The 16,870-nt window shown below is 45.0% G+C and overlaps 1 protein-coding gene across 6 annotated transcripts in view; it reads right to left on the reverse strand.

The window, feature by feature from the left end:
- The window catches only part of VAMP7 (vesicle associated membrane protein 7), a 32,480-nt gene extending 16,573 nt beyond the window's left edge, over window positions 1-15,907 (reverse strand). For 2 of the 6 annotated variants that reach the window (XM_065556263.1, XM_005311317.4), the window contains exon 1: window positions 15,758-15,907. The gene's annotated coding sequence lies outside the window, so the exon portion shown is untranslated. Of the gene's footprint in view, window positions 1-15,699 lie in introns of all 6 variants that reach the window. The other 4 variants (XM_065556264.1, XM_005311320.5, XM_024111880.3 and 1 more) reach the window with 2 other exon arrangements.
- Window positions 15,908-16,870: the final 963 nt, after the last annotated feature.

Below are 16,870 nucleotides of genomic sequence, written 5' to 3' on the forward strand. Positions count from 1 at the left end.
ACAAAGAGACCTACGGATACAATTCCAGAACTGTGTTAAAATCATGCCTGGTATATAAGAACAGTGAGACCAGAATTGGTGTGTCAGAAGTTAGACCTAACTGGTAAACCAAATAATGAGGGTATGGGTATTCTACCCATCACTCCCTTTTGGGTTCCTTAAAAGAAAAGACTTTTTTGGGGAAATGAGGAGGAGGCTACCGCAACTCTGGCTGACTGAAAAAAGGGGAAAGAGTGAGCTACAACATCATGGCTGCCACCCCCACTGTCTCTTGGACCCACAGACCATCTTCTTCCTAACCTGAGAGATGTCCTGACAGAGGATTCAGATGATAGCAGCACCTCCACCAGCTGCAGCTAAACCCAACTAGCACCTGGGATGTGAGTGAGTGCAGTGGCTGAGTGCTTAACTCAACTACAACCCCAAAAGTTGTGCTTTTGAGTCTCACTTGATCTCACACTGAAAGGCCATCTCCAGTTCACACAGTGGCCAAATGATCCAGCAGGTTAGGGCAGCCAAAGGCGTTTGGATGTGCTGCTAGCCACATTTCTCCCTTGGGTAACATTGGCTATGAAACTGACATGCCTTAAACACATCAGCCCCATGAGCCATTGGCTTGGGGAAACTGACCTGGATGTAAGACTGTCACCTGCTGCATGCTCGTTCCCCTCCCCCGCCAGTTCTTTTTCTTCCCCTCTTTATTTCTTCTCTTTTCTGTCTCTTTTTCCTTCTGCCTGGCTTGGCTAGCCTGGACTGTAAAATTTGCAAGCCTGTGACCAGAGAGGCAGCTAAATGCAATGATCTAAACAGCCTGATGCTAATACAAGTTTGCCAGGTCTTGAAGTGGCTGATCAGACTGTGCTGTGCCTGGGTTTTTCAGCAGTGAGAGTCAACAGCAGCTGCGTTTTCTATCTTTGCTGTTCTTTTCTCTTCCTTCTTGTCCCTCTCTCTCATTGTGTCATTTAGGAAACTAGATCGGACTTTAACAGCAACACTTCCTCCAGGTCATCTCAGCTAAACTTCTTCTCTTTTCCCCAGAAAGGACTGTTATCTTGGATGCCATCTGAAAGATGCAACAGAGGGTCCTGTGGCACCTTTAAGACTAACAGAAGTATTGGGAGCATAAGCTTTCGTGAGTAAGAACCTCACTTCTTCAGATGCAAGCCTCTGGAAATTTCCATTATTTGCATCTGAAGAAGTAAGGTTCTTACTCACGAAAGCTTATGCTCCCAATACTTCTGTTAGTCTTAAAGGTGCCACAGGACCCTCTGTTGATTTTTACAGATTCAGACTAACACAGCTACCCCTCTGATATCTGAAAGATAGTCAAATAAGGTTTCTTTTCCTTTCTGAAGGCTCTCTAGAGCTCAAGGGAAAGGCAACAAGGGTTATTGCTAAAATGAAAACCTTATTTAATACTTTACCTACATTTCAAATGCTTTAACTGTCTCCCCTCCCCCCCCCCCCCACATCTTTAATAAAAGATTAAAAGAATGTTTCATGGTGTTTGCGCCATGGTACAAAGCAGGCTAAGGTCACTAGATACCAAACTTGATAGGGGGCTGGACTCAATGACCTTTCAAGGTCCCTTCTAGTTCTAGGAGATAGGATATCTCCATTAATTAATTAAAAAAAATATTAGCCAAACCCCAAACCTTGTTTAAACTGTTTAATGTTGGACAATTTCAGGGTCATGTTAACACCTTTAAGTCTTTGGGCCCACATATTCCATCTCAGTTAAAACAACAGGACTCCATCTACAGTAGGAAAATGACCCATTCCTGACAATAGCCGGTCAGTACCAGATTCCCAGTAGAAACACTGACAACTGCTGGTTTTGTCCCTTCTGCATTACGTACACCGTTACAGGAAACAAGCATTGAATTGTAAACTTGGTACCAACCGCTGTTTACAGCAACAAACCAATTCCCTAGCACATACAGCAGAGTTACTGAGTCTTGAAATGATTCTATGCAATCAAGTATCATATCAGTGTCCATCATAGGTGGCAGCAGGCACAAAACAACCTGATACAACCTGCACTTCAGCAACCTCTTTCTGGCCAGCACTTTCACCACCATGTGCAAGCGTCATTATGCATGAAAATAGGAGAAAGGCACATAAAGAGGAAGTAGCAGGCACCAGACCATAAAGCAGCCTTTAACTTTTGAACCCAGAAAGCATGTACTGAAAGAACCATCATTACCTTTCTATCAGGCCACCCCCTGGTCTGCTCTAGCAATGTGAGCATAAAATGACTTTTTTTTTTTTTTTTTTTAAACACTTAATTCTGCACAAGGGCTTATATTTGATGTTTGTGATGCCCCAATTCAGGATCGAGGTCCCACTGGGCCAGCCACTTTAGACAGAGAGATAGAGTTCTGCGCTAGCAATCATACAGTTCTACCTCGATATAACGCTGTCCTCGGGAACCAAAAAAAAATCTTACCGCGTTATAGGCGAAACCACGTTATATCGAACTTGCTTTGATCCGCCGGAGTGCGCAGCCCCGCCCCCCCCAGAGCACTGCTTTACTGCGTTATATCAGGTCACGTTATATCAGGGTAGAAGTGTACTTGCTGAATCTCACTTCCAATTAGATGGTGAGTATGCCAATAGTACGCACGTGGGAAGGCAAGAAGAGGGGCAATGATGCTAAGACCACAGTGTTACATAGGTTAGCTATTGCATAGCTTAGTGGTTTGAAATCTAATAGAGTTGATATCATTATATTAAAGAGTGCTGAGTGCCATGCAAGGTTGCCAACTCATGATGGCATCACAAGAAATGTGTCAGGAGGAGGGATTTGAAGAATAGGATAGTGGATTTATGGATTAAGTCAGAAATGGCATTCCATGCTGAAAATCAGCAAAGACAGCATAGAGACATTTGTGGGAACAGACAGGTGTTCAAGCTTGCATCACTGGCAAAGCCAATGTGATAGGACACAAGAGTAGATAAGCAGGAGAGCAGAGCAATGAAAGATTTAGAGTGCTCCGGGCTGCTGAAGGAGACTTTCAGATGGAAGAGCTTTATAAACCCAGAGAATACACCCTGAATCGATGAAATCCCAGACGCAGGAGAGCTGCTCAAACTTACTTTCCCTTGGCCTCTTACATGAAAACAGAGCAATAAGCAGGGCAGGGCGAAGGGCACTCCAGCATTTGTCAGCCGTCATAGCACTATTTCCCTCCAGTACCCTAGGGTTCACTGAATTTGCCTCTTTCACTTCCCTCTTGGTCTAGAATAGTCAATCTTCAGACCCAAATTAATGGGCTTTCAGCCTCACCCCGCTAGAGGTAGAATGCTACTCCTACTCCTGCTGCTCCTTTACTCTGCACTGGTTGCTCAAAGCAGAACTAATCAGTGTCTCTGGATGACTGCAACTTGATACATATGTTTACCAGCCGCACTTGTGTCTTTCTTGCGTCTTTAAGCTGTGCTGATGGGCTCCCCACTTCCCCATGTCCCTTTATATTTCAAAGTGCTTGTATTTGCCTCAATCACTCCCACCCATTCTCACTCCCAGAGGGAACAACCTGGTTAGGACATAAATCTAGGCTTAAGCAGTAGGACTGACATCCCATCAATAAACTGTCATGAAGCCTTTTTTGCAGCATCCTTCTCCCTGCATCAGTGCTACAGTCACTCCCTGTTGGCTTCTCAGCACTATCCCCGCTACCTGCATAGCAGCCAGCAAGCTTCCTGCTTATCCTCACTCTGCAGCTGTTTTGTCTGCTTATGCAGCTTCAAGGCCCTACCAGCTTGAGGAAGTGAGCAAGCAAGCTCTCAGGGGCTTTGAAGGCTCCTCTCTCAGCATGCACTGTTCTCATCTCTGATTTGCAAGAAAAAGGCTAGCCAAAGAGAACAAAAGTTACAGTGGCAAATAAATGTATTTGGTGACCTTTTTCTGTTTGCCATCATCTTTGTAGAGCTATTTTCCCCAACATTATAGATAGCACAACTGTGATTATGGCATGCAAGTCTCGCTATTGTCCTTTATTACTATAAAGAAATAAGACTTCTCTCATTACTTCACCCATCTTCTCTTACAGAACTGCACTTGTTTTTATTTTTATTTTTTTAAATGTGCAGGAGCACTTCTAGGAGAGAATGCTTTGTTTAGTAAGGTTCCCTGAAAGCTCAGGTGGCCTTAACTCCTGTCATGATCCCTTTACAGGCTATTGCTTTCTTCCTCTACGTCAGGCAGATAAATTGGCATCTGCAGCACAGACGTTCAGGATTCTTTTGCAGGATGAAACAGACACTTATGAAATGGAGCACTTGTCCACATACATAAAAATAGAAACCAAAAAAACAAAAACCACACACCATACCCACAGGGCATTTCACTTGTGATCAGAGTAGGGGACTGACTAGGAGTCAGGACTCATGGTTCTGGCCATTCTATCAATTCACACCTTGACCTTTTTTCTTATCCTCACTATGTTCGTATCTCCCCACCACCCGCCCGCATCTGTACAATGAGCAGAATATCTATTTCACAGACGAAACAGTAAGTTACACAGAGAAAGGCCTACAGGACTGCAGGCCATCATCATTAGCAGCGCTTAAGCCACCTGCTCTGCATGATGATTTAACAAGGGGTTTAAAACATGCTTTCAAGGAGTCCCCATCAGCTCTTCTCCTGGTTGAGACATGTCTGATCGTAAAAACCTGAGGTGACCTGCTTGCACTGATCTACAAGTTACTTATGAAAGAGACTTTAGAAGCTTGACCACAACAATCTATTGCTCCTTCCTGCCAATATCTGGAAATCTACTTGCTGTAAGCCAGACCTTGGGTGGTACAACATGGCAGTGCATTAGCCAATACAAGAGAACTATTACTAATCCTGTAGTAGTAGGATTTTATGTTTGTATTTTGTATGATTTAGAATGAAGGATAAAGAATAATGAGGTAATAATGTAGCATGTATTAAATGTATTGATGTATGATTGACCATATCCTGCCAGCCACCCTTTTTGAATAGCAGACAGGAATGGCTTGATATGCCATTAGTAAAGATGTATTAGCCAGAATTTCTTTGTGTCTGGACTGATTTTAAGGCAGTAACAGACGTTTGAGGGTCACCATTTTGTTGTAGGTTTAGCATTCTCAAATAAGTAAAAGAATGCTAATTGTTTTCTTTTGCATTGCAACTTGATGTTCCTGTTCAAAATGTTCTGTGTAAATTAATTCTGTTTTGTGTGTGAATGAGGAATGTGTGTGTTCAGATAAGTGTGAAGGGCATCGCTGAACCAGATGGTCTAGGGAGGAACTGGAGACAGATGCAAGAGCGCCAGGAGGCTGCAACATGCCCCTACTGAAATGTCAGGGGAGGGCAGATTGAGGACTCTAAAGATGAGACAGGCACCTATCAATGGGGACGAGATAGCTGTAATCAAAACCAGCATGGGATAACTCCCTGAGAGACTTGATGAAAGAACAAGATAAAGGATGAGAAAAACAATTTAAGAAAACAAGCACTCGTCAAACAACAATTGATTACAGCATGACAGTGCAAAACTCATTGGTCCCAATGAAGGAAAAATCACTATATAAACAGGGTGCCTTGCCATGAAACTGAGTTCAGACTGCCAAGACTTCCCCAGAGCATCATGTCGCGACCGACAGAACCTGGCTCCTACCTAACCAGGATCAACCTCCCTGGCCACTAGATTGATCTGGACCGGTAACTATAACATCGACTGGCAGGATAGTGTGTGTGTATGTGTGGTATGACTGAATGCATATGCTAATTGTTGTATCTTCAATAAACGCGGCACATTACCTTTTCCCCTGAAAAAGATATTGTGTGCTTCTTATAAGCATAACAACCCCCTTCCTCCAAAAGTCTCAGAGACAGATATCTAGAGAAATCAAGGTCCATAAACTGGCCCGTTTGCAAGGGAGTGCATCACTGTAGTCTGGTCAGACAGAAGTGTCCTTATGTGTCTTGAGATAGACCTTTCTGGAAGAGAAGTGGTCTTGACCTCTTCCTAATCAGATTTCAAACTGGGCAAGTTGCTTTAAGTAATTTCTCATCCAGAATTATAGAGAAGTTCTGCAGACACGCCCATTACACTACATTGCACCTTTGCAGAACACCAGCGCAGGGAAGGAGACCCAGACCAGACGAGGCAAACAGACTCCACAGTCAAGATGACTGTGGAGTCTGCTTGTCACCTCTGGTCTGGGAAAGCCTGAGTCCATGGATCTTCAGAGCACATTGCTAGAGCTGGGGAAGTTTCTTATTGAGGGTTAGTATTAAGAATCTCATTCAGCAAGAATTCAGCCTAAGTGCAACCAGACACGGTTGAGTGCATCAGTTACCAAATAAATACCTCCCTCCATTATTCTGAAAGGTAGGAAAAGGGCACAGCCCACTGGACATGTCTATCTATTTATATGCTGTGGTCACCAGGGTGATTTTAGAATGGGGCCATGATGATATAAAAAGGCACATGCCAGGACTGACTAAATCATAGAATCACAGAAAGTAGGGCTGGAAAGGTCCATGAGACATCAAGTCCAGCACCCTGCACTGAGGCAAGACCAAGTAAATCCAGACCATCCCTGACAGGTGTTTGTCCAATCTTTCATAAAAACCTCCAATGAGGGGAATTAAAAACAAACACCAAACCCTCTCTTGGAAGCCTATTTCAGAACTATATTACCCTTATACTTAAAAAGTTTTTCATCGCTTGAAACCTTCCAGCAGAAAACCACGACATTTACCATCTAAAGCCTAAATGGAGAAGAAAGCCAAGCCAAAAATAGACTGGATCCCAAACACAATTGCAACTCTGTACAAGCCAATTTACTGAGACTTAATACTCTCATGAGAGGCAGGAGCAGACTAGGATCCCTGACTATGATCTTGAAAGAGCAAACAGGGCTACAAAACCACTGTAGAACTGTAGCTTGCTCCACCCCATTACACAGCAAGCGGCTGTCTTTATTAGTGCTTGATGAGATTATGCCTAGAGTACAAATGATGCTTCCTCAGCATAAGCCAAAAATCCACCAGAGACAGGATGCATAATGGCCAGCAGACTAACTTGTGGCATGTCATCTGACCTCTGTGTCAGTTTCCCCACTTAGAAAAAAATGAGGCTGAACAGGAGGCATATGTTAAGGTACTTTATGCTCTTGGATGAAAGGTGCTGTACAGATGTAAGTATTATTTCCTTTCCACCTCCCTCTGACATTTCCAGGGCTCCTTTTAGGTGAAAACTTTAGAGACTCTCAACACCCCTCCTTAATCTACCTCAACGAATGGCATGAGACACCACTACTTCAGCTAGAGGTGGGGAAAGGATGCAAACTACATCTGCAGTAGGAGAGGATAAGGAATCAAGCATGAGGGTACATCTTCACTACCCACCGTATCGGCGGGTAGCAATCAATTTATCCGGGATCGATATATCGCGTCTCGTTAAGACGCAATATATCGATCCCCGAACGCGCTCACCGTCTACTCCGGAACTCCACCAGAGCGAGCGGCAGTAGTGCAGTCGACGGGGGAGCCGCAGCCGTCGATCCCGCGCCGTGTGGACCCCAGGTAATTTGATCCAAGATACTTCGACTTCAGCTGCGCTATTCGCGTAGCTGAAGTTGTGTATCTTGGATCGATCACCCCCCCCCCCCCCCCCCCCCCGAGTGTAGACCAGCCCCAAGTCTCCCACACTGCAATGCACAGCCACCACTGAAGCACTACAGGTCACTGGGTAAGAGATGCATTTTGGTCTAACAGGAGAATGTCACTGTTTGATACAAACAGTATAGCATAACTAGGAAAAAAAAACATGACTAGGGTTGCCAGGCATCTGGTTTTCAACTGTAATGCCTGGTTGAAAAGGAACTCTGGCAGCTCCGTTCAGCACTCCTGACCAGGCCGCTAAAAGTCCGGTTGGTGGTGCAGCAGGGCTAAGGCAGGCTCCCTGCCTGCCCTGGCTCCGTGCAGCTCCCGGAAGCGGCTGGCACGTCCAGCTCCTAGGCACAGGGGCAGCCATGGGGGCTCCACGCACGCCCCTGCAGCTCCCACTGGTCAACTGAACAATCTGGATAAAATCTTCCCCCTAACTGCAATTAAAATTATTTGTGCTATTCCTAAATGCTAACATTAAAGAGGTTCCACCCTTATAGTGGGGAAGGGGGAAGTAAGGCATCAATATTCACTAATAAATAATGCTTTGAATATTTAGTATATCAAACATGTACCCTCAATCTCTAACCACGTTTACAGTCATTAGAAACATAACATTTAGAAATACCCAAACTGTACAAGACCAACACAAAACTTCCTGGAAGAAAATCTGGAGCTACTTAGCTTATTTAGAAAGAGCCTGAGTGACTGAAGAGGCCTTGCAACACACGCAAGGCAAACTGCCAGTCCAAGAGGGGGGAGAGGAGGATGGATATATTACAGGAGTTGAAGGCCTCTTTCAAGCTGACTCTGCCAGATTTCAAATCTGGGGCTTAGCAAGAATCTCAACTGATTTCAACTGCAGGCTGATGGATAGAAGAAATGCTGTCTGCAGAATAAACCAGACCCAAATCATATAGCACCTTGCAGATCAAAATCTATGTCCTGAACCATGCCCAGAAACAAGTTAGTAACCAGTATAGTCAAAATAATGATGCAATATACTCCATATGCAGAAGACCAGTAAGTGAACAGGTTGCTGCATTCTGCATTAGCTGAAGTTTCCCAGTGATCTTTCATAGAAGACCCAAGAAAGTGAATGACAGTAACTTAATCAGGAGGTGAGGAAGAGGAAAGGAAGAAGTCATGAGACACTGTACAGTTTCAGTCTTCTACAATTTGGGGTTTCATACTTATGCAGTCAAGTACCCCAAAATGCACTACAGTGCTTGGCATCTTTGATGAAAAGCAACAAGAGACTTTGCAGAACTAAGGCCTAGACTACAGATAAGTGCTGAGCTGCCATCTGAGAGAATTGAGTTAGATTGTTTGCTCATTCTTCATGCTAGCATGGAGCAGGAATCAATACAGACATAGCGGTTATGTCTCTTCACTCAACAGTACTGCCCCCACTCACTAAGAAGAACTCCATAGTCTTCCTTGACTAGAAGACTGTAGCCACAGCTCAGAACTGGGGGAGAGAGAAGAAATAAGGGAATTCTCATAAGCTTTCTAGGAAAATCCAGTCTAGATTAAATTACTGAGGGCTGGTCCACACTAAGCCCCCAGTTCGAACTAAGATACGCAACTTCAGCTACGTGAATAACGTAGCTGAAGTCGAAGTATCTTAGTTCGAACTTAAAGGTACTTACCGCGGGTCCACATGCGGCAGGCTCCCCCGTCGACTCCACCTACTCCTCTCACGGAGCAGGATTACCGGCGTCGACGGCGAGCACTTCCGGGATCGATTTATCACGTCTAGACAAGACGCGATAAATCGATCCCAGATCGATTGCTTGCCACCGAACCAGTGGGTAAGTATAGACGTACCCTCAGAGACTAATGATCAATGATTTGCTATCAAACTGGGAGGATGTATCTAGTGGGCTTCCATAGGGGTCAGTCCTGGGTCTGGTACTATTCAAAATTTTAATTAATGACTTCAGTAATGGAGTGGAAAGCATGCTTATAAAATCTGCAGATGACACCAAGCCGAGAGAGGTTGCAAGCACTTTGGAGGACAGGATTAGAATTCAATACCACCTTGACAAATTGGAAAATTGGCCTGAAATCAAGAAGATGAAATTCAATAACAAGTGTGAAGCACTTCACTTAAGAAGGAAAAATCAAATGCTCAACTACAAAATGGGGAATAACTGAATAGGTGGTGGTAGTACTATGGAAAAGGATGTGGGGATTATAGCAACTCAGAACTTGAATGAGCGTCCACAATATAAAGGTGCCACAGGACACTCTAAGACTAACAGATGCATTGGGAGCATAAGCTTTGGTGGGTGAATGCCCACTTCGTCGGATGCAATATGATGCAGTCCACAATATGATGCAGTTGCAAAAAAGGCTAATATTCTGGGGTGTATTGACAGGAGCATCATAAGTAAGGGTAACTGTCCTGCCCGCTACTCAGCATGGGTGAGGCTTCAGCTGGAGTACTGTGTCCAGTTCTGGACACCACACTTTGAGAAAGAAGTGGACAAATTGAAGAGTCCAGAGAAGAGCAGCAACAGTGATAAAATGTTTAGAAAAACTGACATATGAGGAAAGTAAAAAAAAACTGGGAAGGTTTAGTCTTGAGAAAAGACAACTGAGGGGGACCTGATAAGTCTTCAAATCTGTTAAGGGCTGTTATAAGAAGGACTATGATCAATTGTTCTCCATGCCCACCGAAGGTAGCACAAGAAGAAATGGGCTTACTCTACAGCCAGGGAAATTTAGATTAGATGTTAGGAAAAACATTCTAACTCTGAGGGTAGCTCTAGCATAAATTCCCTAGGGGGGTTGTGGAACCCCCATCATTGGAGGCTTTTAAGAAACAGTTGGACAAACACATGTCAAGGGTGATCTAAGTTTACTTGGTCCTGCCTCAGTGCAGGGGACTGGACTAGATGACCTCTAGAAGTCCCATCCAGCCCTAGATTGATATGATTCTATTTGCTTGTGGGGGGCACAAAGAGCCACAAGGGATACAGAACATAATCCCTTCCCTATCACTATGTTGGGAAATCTTCTAAGGTCACCAGAAAAACAGTTTTCTCCAAATCAGATTCAGTACAGACAATGCATGGTACGTGTTGTTCCACAGTACATATGTTAAGAAAACTAGCATGAGCAACATTTGTATTGATAGGCTACAGATTCCTTCTTGACCTCTATAGTGAATATTTAAACTTGATGACTTCAGCAGAAAGCGAGACAAACTTCTTTTTAGCTCTCCCTCATTTTTGTTAATTTAAAATGAAGAAAAGTTTGCATTCTATCCTCCAAAGCTTCCATGTGGCTATTAGTTTATTTTGACCTGACAGGTGTCCCTTTAAAGATATTCCTACCATTAACACCACCTTACATTAAAACAAATATGAAAATATAACATCCTTTTCTGTACTTAGGCTATTTATTTTCTGCATCTCTCAGCCTGAGCATCAGGAACACAAAAGCTGCCATGATTGGTCAAGCCAGTTTCCCATCTAGTCAGGCAGCCAGTAAAAGATATTTCACAGAAATGTGAAAGAAACTCCCTAACAGACAATTATGAAATAACTAGCTCCTTAAAGAAGTTTCTTCCTAGCCCATAAGAACGGCCATACTGGGTGAGACCAAAGGTCCATCCAGCCTAGTATCCTGTCTACCGACAGTGACCAATGCCAGATGTCCCAGAAGGAGTGAACCTAACAGGTAACGATCAAGTGATCTCTCTCCTTCCATCCATCTCCACCCTCTGACAGAGGCTAGGGACACCATTCCTTACCCATCCTGGCTAATAGCCATTAATGGACTTAACCTCCATGAATTCATCTAGTTCTCTTTTAAACCCTGTTATAGTCCTAGCCTTCACAGCCTCCTCAGACAAGGAGTTCCAAAGATTGACTGGGCGCTGTTTGAAGAAGAACTTCCTTTTATTCGTTTTAAACCTGCTGCCCATTAATTTCATTTGGTGGCCCCTAGTTCTTATATTATGGGAACAAGTAAATAACTTTTCCTTATTCACTTTCTCCAAACCACTCATGATTTTATATACCTCTATCATATCCCCCCTTAGTCTCCTCTTTTACAAGCTGAAAAGTCCTAGCCTCTTTAATCTCTCCTCATATGGGACACGTTCCAAACCCATAATCATTTTTGTTGCCCTTCTCTGAACCTTTTCTAATGCCAGTATATCTTTTTTAAGATGAGGAGACCACATCTGTACGCAGTATTCAAGATGTGGGCGTATCATGGATTTATATAAGGACAATAAGATTCTCCATCTTATTCTCTATCCCTTTTTTAATGATTCCTAACATCCTGTTTGCTTTTTTGTCTGCCGCTGCACACTGCATAGACGTCTTCAGAGAACTATCCACAATGACTCCAAGATCTCCTTCCTGATTAGTTGCAGCTAAATTAGCCCCCATCATATTGTATGTATAGTTGGGTTATTTTTTCCAATGTGCATTACTTTACATTTATCCACATTAAATTTCATTTGCCATTTTGTTGCCCAATCACTTAGTTTTGTGAGATCTTTTTGAAGTTCTTCACAGTCTGCTTTGGTCTTAACTATCTTGAGCAGTTTAGTATCATCTGCAAACTTTGCCACCTCACTGTTTACCCCTTTCTCCAGATCATTTATGAATAAGTTGAGTAGGATTGGTCCTAGGACTGACCCTTGGGGAACACCACTAGTTACTCCTCTCCATTCTGAAAATTTACCATTTGTTCCTACCTTTTGTTCCCTGTCTTTTAACCAGTTCTCAATCCATGAAAGGATCTTCCCTCTTATCCCATGACAACTTAATTTACGTAATTCAGCTGTTGAGGTATGTTCTGAAACATGAAGGTTCATATCCCTTCTATTTTCCCCCCTAGCAAATGTAACTGTAGATTTTCTTATTATCCGTGAGTGTGTCCAATTCTTATTTTGAATCCAATTAAGCCACTGGCCTAAATTACCGTATATACTCAATCATAAGCCGGTTCATTTATAAGATGACACCCTCCCCCCCAGACTGATAAGTAAAAATTGAAAAATTTTATGACCTGTTCATAAGCCAACCCTATAATTCAGGGGTCAGCAAACTTTGGCTCCCTGGCCATCAGGATAACCCACTGGTGGGCCGAGATGGTTTGTTTACCTCGAGCGTCCGCAGGCACAGAGGTAAACCTAAGTAAACAAAGTGTTCTGGCGTGCCAGTGGCTTACCCTGATGGGCCGGGACAGCAACTGGTGGGGAAATTTTTTGTGGGGGAGAAGCTGGGGGTCAGAGGAGTAACCCCTGCTACCACCCCCCACATGACCCCAGCCCTAGCCCGGGACCCCCACACTCTCCCCATCCCATCCCTTCCCAGCTTATCTGGGAGGATGTCTCTGGCCTGGCTGGAGCTGCTCCGGCAGGCTGGGCAGTGTGACCGCAGCATGCTCTGGTGGGCCAGACCGGGCGGCGTGGCCGCAGCATGTTCCAGCAGGCTGGGCGGCAAGGCCACAGCGTACTCCGGCGGGCCACAATCTGCTCTGGGATCGGGGCCAAGCGGCACAGCTGCAGCCTGCCAACCCCGTAGCTACAGCTGCTTCGGAGGCTGGGGGGAGAGCAGCCTGGCCAGAAGCAGAGAGACTCTGTCCCCGCCTCTTCCCTTCTGGCTCTGCTGCCTCTCCTTGCTCCCTCTGTTGGGGGGAGGGGCTGTGTCCCACCTCTCCCTCTCTATACCCATTCATAAGCCGACCCCCTTCTCTGGTGCTTCCCTTTTTTACTAAAAAAATTCGGCTTATGAACAAGTATATATGGTGTATATATAGTGACATTTAGTTCCAGAGATGAACTAAAATAAACTGGCCTGGTGCACTTTGCATACCTGATCAATTTCATACTCTGGTTCTCATGCACTGACACAGTCTTACATAGTTCAGGTAAGTACAAGCCAAGAGATTTTACACTGAAATTTTTGTTGCGTCACTGATATGTTTCTATTGTTTTTGAGTTCTGTAAAACCTTGCTTTTACTAAATCCAAGTTTGATGATTCTCTCATTCTGTGTCCCCTTTTCAGTGTTTAATTATTGTTGAGAGATAAGAACTTACCAAGCATAGACTGAAGGGGGAAAAAAACAAAAATAAAACAGACTTTCCTTACAACTTCCATCAAGTTCATTGACTAGCTTCCCATCAAAGTCAGCCTTCATTCTACCTCTCCACCCCTTTTGCAAATGAAATTAAGAGGCAGCAGGTTTAAAACAAATAAAAGGAAGTATTTCTTCACACAAAGCACAGTCAACCAGTGGAACTCCTTGCCAGAGGATGTTGTGAACACCAAGACGATAACAGGGTTAAAAAAAAAAAACCCTAGATAAATTCATGGAGGATATGTCCATCAATGGTTATTAGCCAGGATGGGCAGGAATGGTGTCCCTAGGGGGGGAGGGATAGCTCAGTGGTTTGAGCATTGGCCTGCTAAACCTAGGGTTATGCATTCAATCCTTGAGGGGGCCACGTAGGGATCTGGGGCAAAAATCAGTACTTGGTCCTGCTAGTGAAAGCAGGGGGCTGGACTCGATGACCTCTCAGGGTCCCTTCCAGCTCTATGAGATAGGTGTATCTCAATATACGAATAGCCTCTGTTTGCCAGTAGCTGGGAATGAGTGACAGGAGATGGATCACTTGATGATTACCTGTTCTGTTCATTCCCCCTGGGGCACCTGGTTCTAGCCCCTGTCGGAAGACAGGATACTGGGCTAGATGGACCTTTGGTCTGACCCAGTAGGGCCATTCTTATGTTTGCATAAAAGCCCACATGCAAAGTCAGAAGCTAGCTGACTTCCACAGTCTTCTGGTTTCCACTTCCAGCATCCCCCAGAACAGATCACTCAATGCGAGCACCTAACCAGAACAGGGGGGAAAACAGCAAACTTAGTTTTCGCTTTTGTAATTATTGAGTAATATTTGTTCTCTTCCCCACCCCCTCCACATTTAAAGCTAATTTGTTTTCACAATTGTCTTTGTCTCTAACAAGAGATTATACAACTCTCACCTACAGAACAATAGTGTTTAACTGTCAAAGCTTCCTTCAAGATCATCTCACTATTTTCCCTCCTGTTTACCTCTACTTCTATATGGCAGCTCTCCTTACAAAGGGACAGCTTTGCTGTTGGAAGTCTGTCCCTTTCCTCCCACTCTTTAAAGAGAGACTGTCAGTTTATGCCAAAATATTTAGATTTGTACAAGCAGAATATTGGGACTTGTTTTGGACACTGCCGTTAAAAACCCTTTTGAGGCATTTACAAGCTCAGCAAGGTAGCATTCACCTATACACCAGAACCTGAAAGTGAAACCAACAAGCTTACCCAGGAGAAGAGAAATGCAATAAGTAAACAAGATAAAGATAGGCTACAGAACAAACAGCACCAACAGGGAAGGTTAAATGAGATGTTTAGATTCCAGTCAGCAACTTCAGATGTTGTTAGTGAGGCAAATCAGGAAGACTGCAATGTTTCTGGGTGAAGCTTCCTGGCAACACCCCACAGGTGTACAGACAACAGCCAACAACTTGGACATCCCACTCCTCCTCTATTACTAACAAATGTTGCTGCATGATGCGGCTTCTCCATCCTTTGGGTGGAAAGCCCCTGACTCTGCCCCTGAGCTTCAGCACTCTCCTTGGGTGGTAACTCCCACCCCTACTCCTTCTACCTGTCCCCCACACTCCTTCCTTCTGCCTCTAGTCCCCATTTGGGCCCAGCCCCACACCTCCTCCTCCTGCTGTTTTATTGCTCCTTCTCTCCTTCCCCGTCCCCAGATCCATCCACCCCAGCCTCCTCCTGCCCCCCCCCAAGTACTACCCTTCTTCCCTCCTGTCCCCAAGCCCTCTTCCACCTTCCTCCTGCTTTATTGCCCCACCCCTTCTCCCCAATCCTCCTCCTCCTCCTCCTCCTCCTGTCCCCCAAGCCCACTCTCACTCCCCAGACCCTCCTCCTGCCCCTCAGATTCCTTCCGCCTTCCTCCTGCCTCCAATCCTACCCCTACCCCCTCTTCTTGAGCCTTCCACCAACTCCCGCCCCCTCTCACCTGCACCCGCGGCCTCGCTTTCCGGGCGGGGGAGTCCCCAGCCCGGTGCGCTGTTTACCTGCCTCCCCCAGTCGCTTTCCCCTCCGTTCGGCGAGCACGTGCACTTCCGCCAGAGACGCTCCCTACGCCGCGGGAACTCACGGGAAATGTAGTCACCAGCGCGGGGAGGGGGGCGCTTCCGCCCGAGCCGCGCTGCATGTTGGGAAACACCACCTACCCAGCCTCTCTGACTGCTGGGTATAGTAGTTCTAAGGTGAGCGTGTGCGGCTCGCTGTGAGAGGCACAGCCGAGAGCCCAGGACGGCAGCCCCCCTGGCTGGCTCAAGACTGCCCAGCCCGGGTCCTCCTGGGGTTTCCCTAGACCCGCTGCCGCAAATCACATTCAGATTCCAGTTCGAAGCGACTCGCAGAGCACACACCCCCCAGAGCAGCAGCGTCCGCTAGAGGGCCCCCACCCCTAGCGCCTAAGATTTAGTTAGGGGTATTTTCAGTAAAAGCCATAGACAGGTTACTGGCCGTGACTTTTTGTTTATTGCTGTGACCTGTTCATTACTTTTACTAAAAATACCCCTAACGTACCCTTAGTGATGTACCGTTTCTCCACTCAGAACAAGACTTCACAGTATGTTTGAGATTCAAACCCAGGGTTGGGTTGTTTTGGTGATGACCAGTCCTGATCCTGTAGCGTCTCACATGATGCTATCTCTACCATCCGTTTCCTCACTCGGCAGGGTGAGATACAGTTTTCTCCATATTTCAGCACCAGTCATGCTCAGGACATATGTTTTGTGACGCAGATACGTAGTTAGGTGCCAAGGACATGGCTTGTTGTGGTATTGTCCTTTAAAAATAAGTTACCCTTTATTTTTCACATATCTTCATTTCCTAATCCTGCTCTCACTGCATCTCTCCCAGGCAGCTAGTGTCATACAGACCCTTGGCAGATCCTATGAATGTCTCTAAGTGGAATTAACATGCCACAAGAGCAGCAGCATCACCAACCTTCAGTGTTCAAATTTGAGCCAGGCCCCTCCAAATTATGAGACTGACTTAAAAAACACAAGGGTTTTGGTTTTGTTTTGCTTTGTTGCTTTTTTAATAGTACATTTGGAGTTCTTTTTATTTGACTTCTTCTGGTTTTCTATACTGTCACTCCTTGCAATTTTACTGTG

Source organism: Chrysemys picta, chromosome 9, assembly GCF_011386835.1.
Source record: "Chrysemys picta bellii isolate R12L10 chromosome 9, ASM1138683v2, whole genome shotgun sequence".
In the NCBI taxonomy this organism is placed as follows: domain Eukaryota; kingdom Metazoa; phylum Chordata; order Testudines; family Emydidae; genus Chrysemys; species Chrysemys picta.